The following is an 11005-nucleotide window of genomic DNA, read 5'->3' as shown; positions in this document are numbered from 1 at the left end:
GTGTTCAGGGACTTGGTCAACGTCGCCTAGCTAGTAAATGGCAAAGCAGGGGGTCAAACCCTAGCCTATTTAACATAAGGTCTGGCACTTCCCTCTATGCTGCCTCCAGAATAGTAGGAAGGGAGATTTCAAACCCACTCATAACCCATGAGAATGGACGACCAAGTTGCTTCATTGGTATTTCCTACCCTGAGTCAAATCCTAATTTTCTTTTAAAAAAAAAAAAAAAATTTTTTTTTAACATTTATTTTTGAGAGACACAGAGAGACAGAGCATGAGCAGTGGAGGAGCAGAGAGAGAGGGAGACACAGAATCTGAAGCAGGCTCCAGGCTCCGAGCTGTCAGCACAGAGCCCGACGTGGGGCTCGAACCCGTGAACTGTGAGATCATGACCTGAGCTGAAGTCAGTTGCTTAACTGACTGAGCCACCCAGGCGCCCCTCAAATCCTGATTTTCTGGGGAGCCTTCACAAACATACCAGTGCTAAGGCACTGCCACCCAGAGGTTCTGTGTTAATGGTTCTTGGGTGGGGCCCAAGAATAGGTACTTCACAATCCCTTGGGAACTTCTGTCGTGTTGCCTAGGTAAAAAACTAGGCTCTTTGCTTTGTTTCTGATCAGTTCCCCTGGGGTGAGCTGGAGAAATAAGGTGGTGATAGATGTTAATGTCCAACTCACCCAGGTTCCACACCAGACAGGCAGGCCACCTGGCCAGCAATGGCACATTCCCATAGAAGATTTTCTGGTCGAAGGTGGTCTTCTCAAGTTCTGAAGTCAGGTAAAGAATTAAAACGGCATTCCCACAAAGAGAAGGCAGAGGCCAGGAGCCTGGGGACTTAGGATTCTATAAAAAAGACATTTTCAAAGAAGGGAGGGGTTGGCTTAGCATCACCTACCATTCTAGCACGTCACGGTGCACCTTTCTCCAAACCTTTATAGAAGGAGAAGGGTCCCTCTGTGTAACTGGCAGGGCTTTGCCAAGGAACAAGAAGAACAGGCGAGCCCACCCCTTATCGCACTCAGGTGTCCACTCCTGGCATATTTAACTTCAGCTTCCATGCATCTTGTCTCTTGACTACATATGTTTGGTGTCCTTTTGATTTTTTTTATGTTTATTTTTATTTTTGAGAGACAGAGCACGAGCAGGGGCAGAGTGGGAGAGAGAGAGAGAATCCCAAGCAGGCTCTGTGCTATCAGCGGAGAGCCAACACAGAGCTCAAACTCATGAACCATGAGATCATGACCTGAGTCAAAGTCAGACACTTAACCAGTTGAGCCACCCAATGTGCCCCTATGTGTCTTTTTGATTTCTAATTGTTTCATGTTTAATTGCTTCAAGCCCTGCCCTCTCTGAACTCTCATAGAAGGCAAGGACTATGTTATCTAGGGGACAGAAAACAACATCTGAAAAAACCTCTGATAGGCTGGGACATCTTTAGGTCTTCTGACTGCATATTAGCATCATCTCTGGAATTTTAGAATGCTAATGTCAAGGTCAATCCCTGAGACTGTGAATAAATTGGTCTGGGGTGTGGCATGAACAGACTTTTCAAATCTGCTCAGATAATTCTAATAAGCACCCAAGGTTGAGAATAAAAATTTGAAGGGTAACAAAAAGCTTTGTGAAAAAAATTGTAATAATGGTTATGTCTAGGGGGAAAATGAGGCGATTTAACTTATTTTATTTCTGCAAATCTGTGTTCTCTATTTCTTTCTTCACATTGATTACATAATTTTGAAAAGTAAATCTCAAACAAACATTAAACTGGATTCTCATTCACTCACCAAATATTTATTGAGAGCCTGCCATCTCACATGATAGACACTGGACATAAGAGAGTAAATTTCACAGACACATTTCCTGCTCTCATGAAGTTTACATCTAAAGAAGAAGATTAACTATCAGACAAACAAATATGGTACTCTGATTTAGGGAGGTGTTCTAGCAGGCATAAATTGCTGAGTGTTATGCATTGTTTTGTAAATAACTATATCAGAAATGACAAATATTGGGTTTACACCTCCCCTCCTATGTCAAAGGCAGACATTGCTTATTGTCTTTTCTACTGAAGCTCAGTATCTTCTCAACATTGCCAATCAATCTGAGGTGGTGCTTGAAATGAAACATATTTAGTATCCTAAGAAAGAGCTATGAATTATCATGTTGAGGGTCAGCTAAATGACTCAAATGACTCAAAAGGTAACTGAAGCCTTCTGGTATGGCCAAGTAGCTCCTACCGGACCATACCTGTTATAGGTAGTAACTATAAACTCTGGACAAAATATAAGAACAATTAGTTTCAACTGGTACTGCAAAGAGAACAAAAACTGAAAGAAGCCAGAGGAGAGCGAACCACTGGAAGAAGAGACAGACATGGGATGAGTTTCCTGATTTATAGCTTTTGTCCTCAGAGTAGGGCCCTGTCTATGAATATGCAGAGCAGAGGGGAAGCCCTACAGCTCTATGTATAAACTCTACCCAGATCTCTGGTTGACCTTTGAACAACCTATGCAAGAGGCAGATTTTAAAAATCCCAGCTACAGCTGAAAGAGCTGACCTGAAATTCTAGATGCTACACGGGAAGATAAGGTCACACTTTGAATTCAGCCACTTTTAAGGGCCTAAGTAAAGAAAAGTCAATACTTCTCAGAAGAACAGAATAGAATCCAGATTTTCTGCAACATACCATTCATAATGACCAGGATACATTCCAAAATTATTCAACATACAACAAAATGGGAAAACATGACTACTTTTAAGGAGAAAAGACAATTCACAGAGACCAACCCTGAGATGATCTAGATGATGGAATTAGCAGACAAAAACTTTATGGAAAATAAACATCTTAAATAAAATTTACTGGATGTTTTTAAAAGCACAGGGAGATAAAAGAAGAAAAAGTCAATGAACTAGAAGATAGATCAACGGAAATGATCCAGATTGAGGAGGAGAGATTTAATAAGTGTTCAAAGGCTCATAGATCTTTGCAGCAATATCAAAAGGTCTAATATACATATAACTAGAGTCCTAGAAAGAGAAGAGAGAGAGAAAGAATGAACCAGAAACTTATTTAGATAAATAATGGGTGAAAAGTTCATAAATTTGGCAAAAGACATATTTATAGACTTTAAAACCCTAGTAAACACCAAGAAAGATTAATATTAAAAAAAAAAAAAAAAGACACAACAAAACAGGGGCACCTGAGTGGCTTAGTCGGTTGAGTGTCAGGCTCTTGATTTCAGCCCAGGTCATGATCCCAGGGTTGTGGGGTTGAGCCCCACGTTGGGCTCCACACTGAGCATGGAGTCTGCTTAAGATTCTCTGTCTTTCTCTCTGCCCCCCCCCTCCCTGCTCACATGCTCTAAAAAAAAAAAAAAAAACCCAAAAACAAAAAACAACAACAAGAAACCCAACAACAACACTTAGGCAAACCGTAGTCAAACTGCGAAAATCAATGACAAAATCAATAAAACAATGCCGTGAGAAAATTGAAGATGCAAAAAGTGGCAAGATACACCAGGTTAATGGATTGAAAGGCTCAGGGTTGTTAAAATGGTAATCACCAACCTTTTCTATGGACTCAGAACAATCCTAATCCTATGATGCTTTTTAGTCAAAATTGACAGATACTAAAATTTCTGTACACCTGCACAGAACTTAGAATATTCAAAGAAGTAGTGAAAAAAGAAGTCAAAGTTACTTCAGCACTTTAGTTCAAGACTTACCCTAAAGCTACAGTAATCAAGACAGTGGGGTACTGGCACAAGGATCGACAAACTGATTGGTAGGACAGAATAAACACCCCAGGCAGAAATTGACTCATGCTTCTATATTTATTTTGTTTTTCACAAAGTTTTCAAAGAAACCCAATTGGGAGAGGAAAGGTTTTCAAAAAAGGGTGTTGAAATAACCACATATTCATATGGAAACAAATCAACCTTGCCCTAAATCGTACCATCCACAAAAATCAATTTGTTATGGACCATAGGCATAAACATTCTAGAAGAAAACATAGGAGAATATCTTCATGACTTGGGGGAAGACACAAACCAAAAAAAGAAAATAAATCAACTGAGTCAAAACTAAATACCTATTCACCAGAAGAAATGTCATCAAGAAAATGTACATAGGGCAGGAGAAAATATTTGGGAAATGTCTCTGTCAGATAACTGGTATCCTGGATATATCAAGAACTCTTAAAACTCCGTAATCAAAAGACAAGCACCTCAATTTAAGACACTTCGCAAAGGACGGTAAAAGCATGGCCCATAAGCACATGAAAAAACATTCAACAGCTTTAGTCAACAAGGAGATGCAAATTAGAACCACAATGAGATACCAGTCCACATTCACGGGCATGGCTAAATTTTCACTGATAGCACCACATGTTGTCAGAAGTATACAAAGCAACTAAAACTCTTGTACATTGTTGGTAGGAGAAGAAAATTGTATGAGAACATTGGAAAAGATCTTTTAATTCCTTACACATTAAATACCCACCTACCTTAAGGCCCACCAACTCCACTCCTAGGTATTTACCCAATGGTTATGAGAATGCATATCCACAAAAGTATGTGTCCAAAAATGTTCATATTAGCTCTATTCATAATAGCCCTAAACTAGATGATCAGGTGTCCGTCAATAGAAGACTGGATAAACAAACTGTGGCATATCCATATAGGAAAATACTACTCATCAATGAAAAGAAACCGACTACTGATAGAAGCAACAACACGGGTGGGTGAATCCTAGAAACCTGCTGAATGAAGAAAAATTTCCACAAAAGAACACAAGTTTTATGATTCTATTTATATGAAGTACCAGAATAAGTGAAACTGCACCATGGTGAAAAAAATCAGAAGATTCATTCTCTTTAGGAATGCTGAACCAGGAGTTTGCTGGGAAGGGACATGGGGAAACTTTCTAGGGTAATGATTATGTTCCGTCCCTTGACAGGGGTTTGAACTGCACATATATATGTATTTATAGGAACTCATCAAAATGCTATGTTGACGACTTCTGCATTGCACTGTATATGAATTTTATCTGAAGAGAAATTGTAAACAAATGTTGGAATTGTCAACAAATATTGAATTTTTGTTAATCATATTGAAGTATTTGGGGGCATGTATCGATATCTGCAACTTTGGAATGCCATAAAAATGCGTTGCTGGAAGGATAGAGGAATGGATAGAGAATCAATATATGATAAAGCAAATATAGTAAAATGTCAATTGAAGAAACTACGTTTGAAAATTTTATGAAAGAATGTTGAGAACAAAAGAGAGCTGAGGCTAATTGGCAGGCTGCCTATAAGAGGGAGTCCCGGGTCTGGACACTAGAATATCGCTGATATATAAGGGACAGTGTAGGCAAAGGAGGCTGCTGGTTCCATTTGGCTTTCTTTGTTCGATTCTGACTTTGGCAATGAACCTAGGAGCTGAAGCAAAACAAACGACCCAGTTCGTCTTGCATTCCCTAAGACCCACTGGCTCATACTCTCAGCAGCTGCTTAGCTTACCAGATGGTGACTTTAAGAGTTCTCAACAGATCTGTCCTAGAAATCTGGAACAGAGAGGGGTTGTCCGACACCATGTACTGTCTACTGAGTACCTACTGTGTGTTAGTCTGTGTGCTAGGCTTTAAGGATACTAGGATGAACTGAATACCAGTGGATTCTGCCCCCCTTTTTTTTTGTTTCATCCTACTATTGATAAAAACTCTGCTCCTTTTCTACTTCTATCATTATTTACACCCCGACCCGAATACTTGCAAATTCCTTTCATAAGCCTTATTGGCATTTCTTAAATCTCTCAGATCAAAAACCCCTTTCAAATGTTGGCCCTGAGCACCTCTAGCTAAACAGAAAGAGATCTCTTCTTGTTTGACTCTCTCAGGAGTGAAACTTAACACAAGAAGAGATCTCCAAGGCCTCAAAATAGCTCAGCAAAAAGTTGGACACATGCTGAGTGACCCAACGTCACCTTCCACTCTCCTGAAGTAGCGGTGTGAGAGAGAAAAGGTAGCCGGCTGCTAAGCACGATCCTCTGCCCCCCTTCTTCCAACAGAAGTCACCCCCACTACCATTCCTTGCCCCGGCACCAAGGCCTGAAGTCCTGCCCAAGGTTTGGCCTGAGGACATGGCCTCAAGGAGAAGTGACTGGCCTCCTCAGTAGCTTGACATGACCTTGAATCCCATGGTACAAATCTGATGCCTCCAGCCTTACCTTTAACATACAAAAGAGAACATCCCTCACTTAAATACCTCTTTTCCCAAATCTTCTTGGTGGGATGTGGGCATGTTTTGAGTTATTTATGTTAGCAATGACCCCAAATTGGTTGAGTGGTACCATATGCGATAAAAAGTAAATACAACTTGGTTGCCTTCATTAGAAAGGCTGTCACACTTTCCTTCCATACAGTGACTCATTCCTTTGCATAACTGAATACTTTCCCCTCTGCGAAGTCCAGACTAGCATTTGTCACCTTTATGTGCTTACAAATCCACCAGCTCTGAAAACCTCTTAGCAAGGTGACCATTCCAGCTTTCGCCCTGCCCCTCCTCCTGACTGAAATATCTTTGTTTTTTTCTCTCTCCCTTCCGTCCCCGGGAATTTTTACCTCTCAGAAGCTTAAATATCTCTTTTTCCTTCCCTAGAACGCTATTTTTCAGACAGCTGGATCCTTGGGGAGATAATGATACGACTCAGGGAAATAAGTGCATGGTTTCCGTATCCCTGGTGCCAGCTAAGGTGATTGGTGTTCAGGACTTTCGGAAGCTCTTTGAAAACAACAGGGCTAGTCAGATTCCAGCAATTTACCTTCTGAAGGCTGAGCGTGTCTGGGCAGTGGCTGCATAATTTGGATGGAGTCATCACCGATGAGACAGACTTGGCTCGGCCAGGGAGCACTCGTTGCTCTTTTAAACTCCACGGCACCAGGGATGAAGTCACCTTTCTTCTTTTAAAACCAACAGATTTGCCCTGTAAGTCCCTGTCGCTTCTGTTAGGACTTGGTGTTTTTTTTCTACTGCCGGTCGCCGGGACCTTCTCTCAGGTAAGGAAGCTCTTCTTTTGTGGGTTTCCATCCAGGAGAGCTTGACTGGAGGGGGATTTGGGAGGGGATCCCTGGGTAGAGCTGGAGTCAGGTCAAGGGATGCTCTGAGTGAGGAGGACGGCTGGTTCCCAGCCAGCTGGTCTCCACCTGGTGGGCTGGCAGGCCCTGGGCTGGACGAGCAGAACCCCACTCAGGCTCAGGGTTGCAGCGTCCGGTTCTCAGAGTGGGCATGGAAATCTAATCCTGGCTTGGTTTCGGGGGCCTATTCTAGTAGTTGTATAACAAGCACGTTGGTGAAACACTTACAAGTGATCTCCTTCGGTCTGGGGCTGTCCTAACTTCTTTGCCGTCCTTACAGCTGGCATTGTGTTTTGGGTAGAACCCTTGTAGGGTCTCATGATAAAAGCTGATGTGCAGGAAAGCTGCAGCTCTCTGGAGAGCCTTCATTGGCTCGAACGCTTCCCTGCTTCCTTAGAATACAGCTGGAGACAAAGGGGCCCGGGCTCCTTGTTGTAACATGCAGGGACCTCGTGTAAACAACGGCCGTGCTGCCGTGTGCGGCAGAAGCGTGCAAACACGTCTTAGTGCTTGGCCGTACGAATTCTAAGAAAATCAGCAGGAGTTTTGACGTGTGCATGTGTGCAGGCAGACCTGGGGTCCTAAGGACCCCTGAAATTTCCCTGTAGCACTTCTATGAGTTATATGAGGCACAGTCACCGATTGAATCATACAGCTCTTATTAGCTTTGGAAGTCTCAATAAAGACATCTTGATTATGACAGAGGTGACTGCAGGGTGATAAATGGCTTTTGGAGAAGGGGTTGAAGCACTGTGAAGTGAAAACATGGAGAATTACAGAGCCCCTCTATTGCTTGGCACAGAACTCTGCCACGCATGGTATTTGGGGCGTCCATCTAGCACCTTCGAAGGGGGCCAAGAGTCTCATTTAGATAAGAGATGCTTGTTTTGTTTTAAATGCAATTGCGCACTGGCTGCCAGCACTTGCTTACATGTTCGCCTCAAACTTGGCATGTCCCGAATTCAGCCTTATCTGAAATCTGCTCCCCTTTCTGTGTCCCCTAGCTCAGCAAAAAGCACCTGGTTTTCCATGAGAGATTTCTGGACTTTGTCCTTGACCCCTCCTTCATCCTCACATTCCCACATCTAGTTTGGCAATATATCCAGCAGATCCTACCTCCATTTTATCTCTCAAAGCCATCCGTTCTCCTACTTCCATGGCTCTTTTCCTAGTCTAAGCCATTACCACCTCCTTCCAGGAATATGGAAACCTCCCATCCAGGCTTCCCCTCTCTTCTCACCTTTCTGGTGCAGCCAGTGTGATTCTGCAATGGTTGATCCGCACCTGCTCAATCCAGTCAATCATTAGTCTGGTGATCCTGTCTTCTTTTGAGAAAGAGAGAGAGAGAGAGAAAGAGAGAGAGAAGGGGAAGGGCAGAGAAAGAAGGAAAGAGAAAGAATCCCAAGCAGGCCCTGGGCTGTCAGCACAGAGTGCGACTCAGGGCTTGAACTCATAAACCATGAGATCACAACCTGAGCCGAAATCAGATGCTTAACTGACTGAGCCACTCAGGCGTCCCTGGTGATCCTGTCTTCTTCATATCCCTCAAAATTGTTCATGTCTTTCCCTCTCACCACCACTACCTTGGTCCAACCCACCAACACCCTTTGCCTGAGTTATTATGTTTGTCTCCTGCTAACAGGTTCACTCCTTTCCCAGTGGAAGACACTTCACACTTTTTGTGTTTTCAAGCTTTTAAAGGCTATTTCAAGAGTGGAACTTGAAATAGTTATTACTCTGTCTGAGGTTTGAAAACATCAGCATCTGTATGACTTTTGTAGATGCTTCAAGGAAGGAGGCATGAGAATGGGGGGAGGTAGGGGGTGTATATTGCAGTGAGACGATGGCCTGAAGAATACATAAAGCTCATACATTTGAATCCCATCTCCTCTTCCTAGTGTGGCCTGGGCCAAACTGGTAAACCTTCTTGAGACTCATTTTCCTCAACTGTGAAATGGAATGGAATAATGCCAGCATCACTAGGTGAATGGAAGAGTTAAAGGAGAAGGCTGTGCAACATAGCAATGAAGAATTCTTAGTTCCTTTTCTTCTTTCCATTCCTTTTAAGGCTTATAATCTCTCACTATCATGTATCTTGTAAGTATTCATGTGTATGCATACGTGTAATTATCTGTTTGGGGCACGGTAGAAAGGAGGAATAACAAAGAAACACACAAGAACTCTCTCAAAAGAAGTTGCAGTTTACTTAGGGAGGAGGCAAAGCAAACCTCAATAGTATAAAAACATCTATAAAACAAGCATTCTGCGATTGACATGTGTACAATACAGTTGAGCACATAAGCGCAGAGGGCTTGTGTAAACGGGTCCGTGAGTACCTGTGGACCGAGTGTAAGTAGACCTATGTCAAGCGATTTTTAGATTTAGGTTCTTTGGGGACTTAAAAAATCATTGGCCTCTCTGATATTGAAGCAAGACTTCCCAGGAGACTTTATACTTTTTGAGTGATTTTAAGGGCATAGAGATTAAGTGATACACTCATGTAAGTGACTTTACTCATTCATTTATTCATCAAACACTTATTGAGCACCTACCCTGTGCCAAATCCTGTATTGTACAATTTCTTTGCAACTCCGCCACGGGACATGGATGGTAATCCTCTTGAATCACAGCCAGCCTCCGGGAATTGTTTGGCCAATAAAATGAGAAGAGAGTGACGTTGGGGACATCCATGACTAGATTCTAAGAAGTCTTGCAGCTTCCTCCTAGGTTTCTTGGCTTACTCTGGGGGAAGCCAACCATTATGTAAAGTCACGTGCTGGTAACCTGGCTCTTGGGGACGGGGTGGGGGTAACCCTGATTTTGTAGTGTTTTTTCTAGATAAGTACTCCCTTCTACCGTGGCCGGTTGCAAGCTACCAAAGTGACAGCACTGGATGCAGTACCGGAAAGAAACACACAGAATCACCTCATACAAGTTGGTACGAGCCAGCCCCAGGGCATGGCTGCTAGTTCCTCTGAGACTGCCATGCTGCGTGACAGCGAGCTAGGTGCACAGGCCACGTGGAGAGAAGCCCAACCAGCCCCAGATTCTCCAGCCATTTGAATTTAGGCTCCAGGAATGGAGCCTTCGGGCGACCCCAGACCCAGCCACTAGCTAAGTGCAGCCGTATGAAAGACCCTGAGCAGGGACTGCTCAGCTCAGCCCCGGCAACCCACAGAGCCCTGAGAGATAATAACAATTTATACTGTCTAAGTCTAGAGGTGGTTGTTACACAGCGAAAGATAACTGGAACAAGGTGGTAGTCTTGTTTCTGCAAAAGCCAGCCTGGATATGAAGCACCCCAGGAGAGTGTGGAGGAGTAGAAGAGTCTATCCGGAGAAGTCTTTGTTTGTGCCTAGTGTCAGGCCTCACAACACAAAGGAGAAAATGTTTTGGTTAAAAAGGCCTGGAAAAGAGGCTCATATACTTTACCAACTAGTTTTACTGTTATAACTGAAAACAATTCTCTTACCACACACACACACACACACACACACACACATACACACACGTGCACGCACACACACTTGCGCGCACACAGGCTTCCTTCCATCACTGTCCAAAGCTCTGACAGAAGATCACTAGCTTCTCTTTTGGCTCTGGTCCATCCTCCGCATGGGATCCGGGGAGCGGGAAGAGGGAAGCAGGCAGAACAGAACAAACAAGAAGTCAAGGAAAAGCCCAAGCCCTGAGGTCTGGTAGAGAGCCACTGAGACCTCTAGAAAAGACCAGAGGGGGGGAAAAAAAAAGAATTAAAGCAGGAGGCTTGGGGAAGACACAGGGATTAGTGGTTAAAGCATGAATTTTGAAACCAGGTGACCTCGATTCCAATCTGGATTCTGACATTTTCTAGTTGGTTGACCTTGGAAAG

General features: G+C 43.2%; 1 long non-coding RNA gene across 1 annotated transcript; it reads left to right on the top strand.

Moving 5' to 3' along the window:
- The first annotated feature begins 636 nt into the window (after positions 1-636).
- On the top strand, positions 637-9346 carry LOC122199314. Its single transcript, XR_006193459.1, has 3 exons — positions 637-777; positions 6659-7056; positions 9033-9346. It is a non-coding gene; the product is annotated as an uncharacterized LOC122199314 (long non-coding RNA).
- Positions 9347-11005: the final 1659 nt, after the last annotated feature.

The sequence above is a fragment of the Panthera leo genome, chromosome D1, assembly GCF_018350215.1.
Source record: "Panthera leo isolate Ple1 chromosome D1, P.leo_Ple1_pat1.1, whole genome shotgun sequence".
NCBI classification, from domain to species: domain Eukaryota; kingdom Metazoa; phylum Chordata; class Mammalia; order Carnivora; family Felidae; genus Panthera; species Panthera leo.
This window is presented reverse-complemented; position numbering and strand designations above follow the sequence as displayed.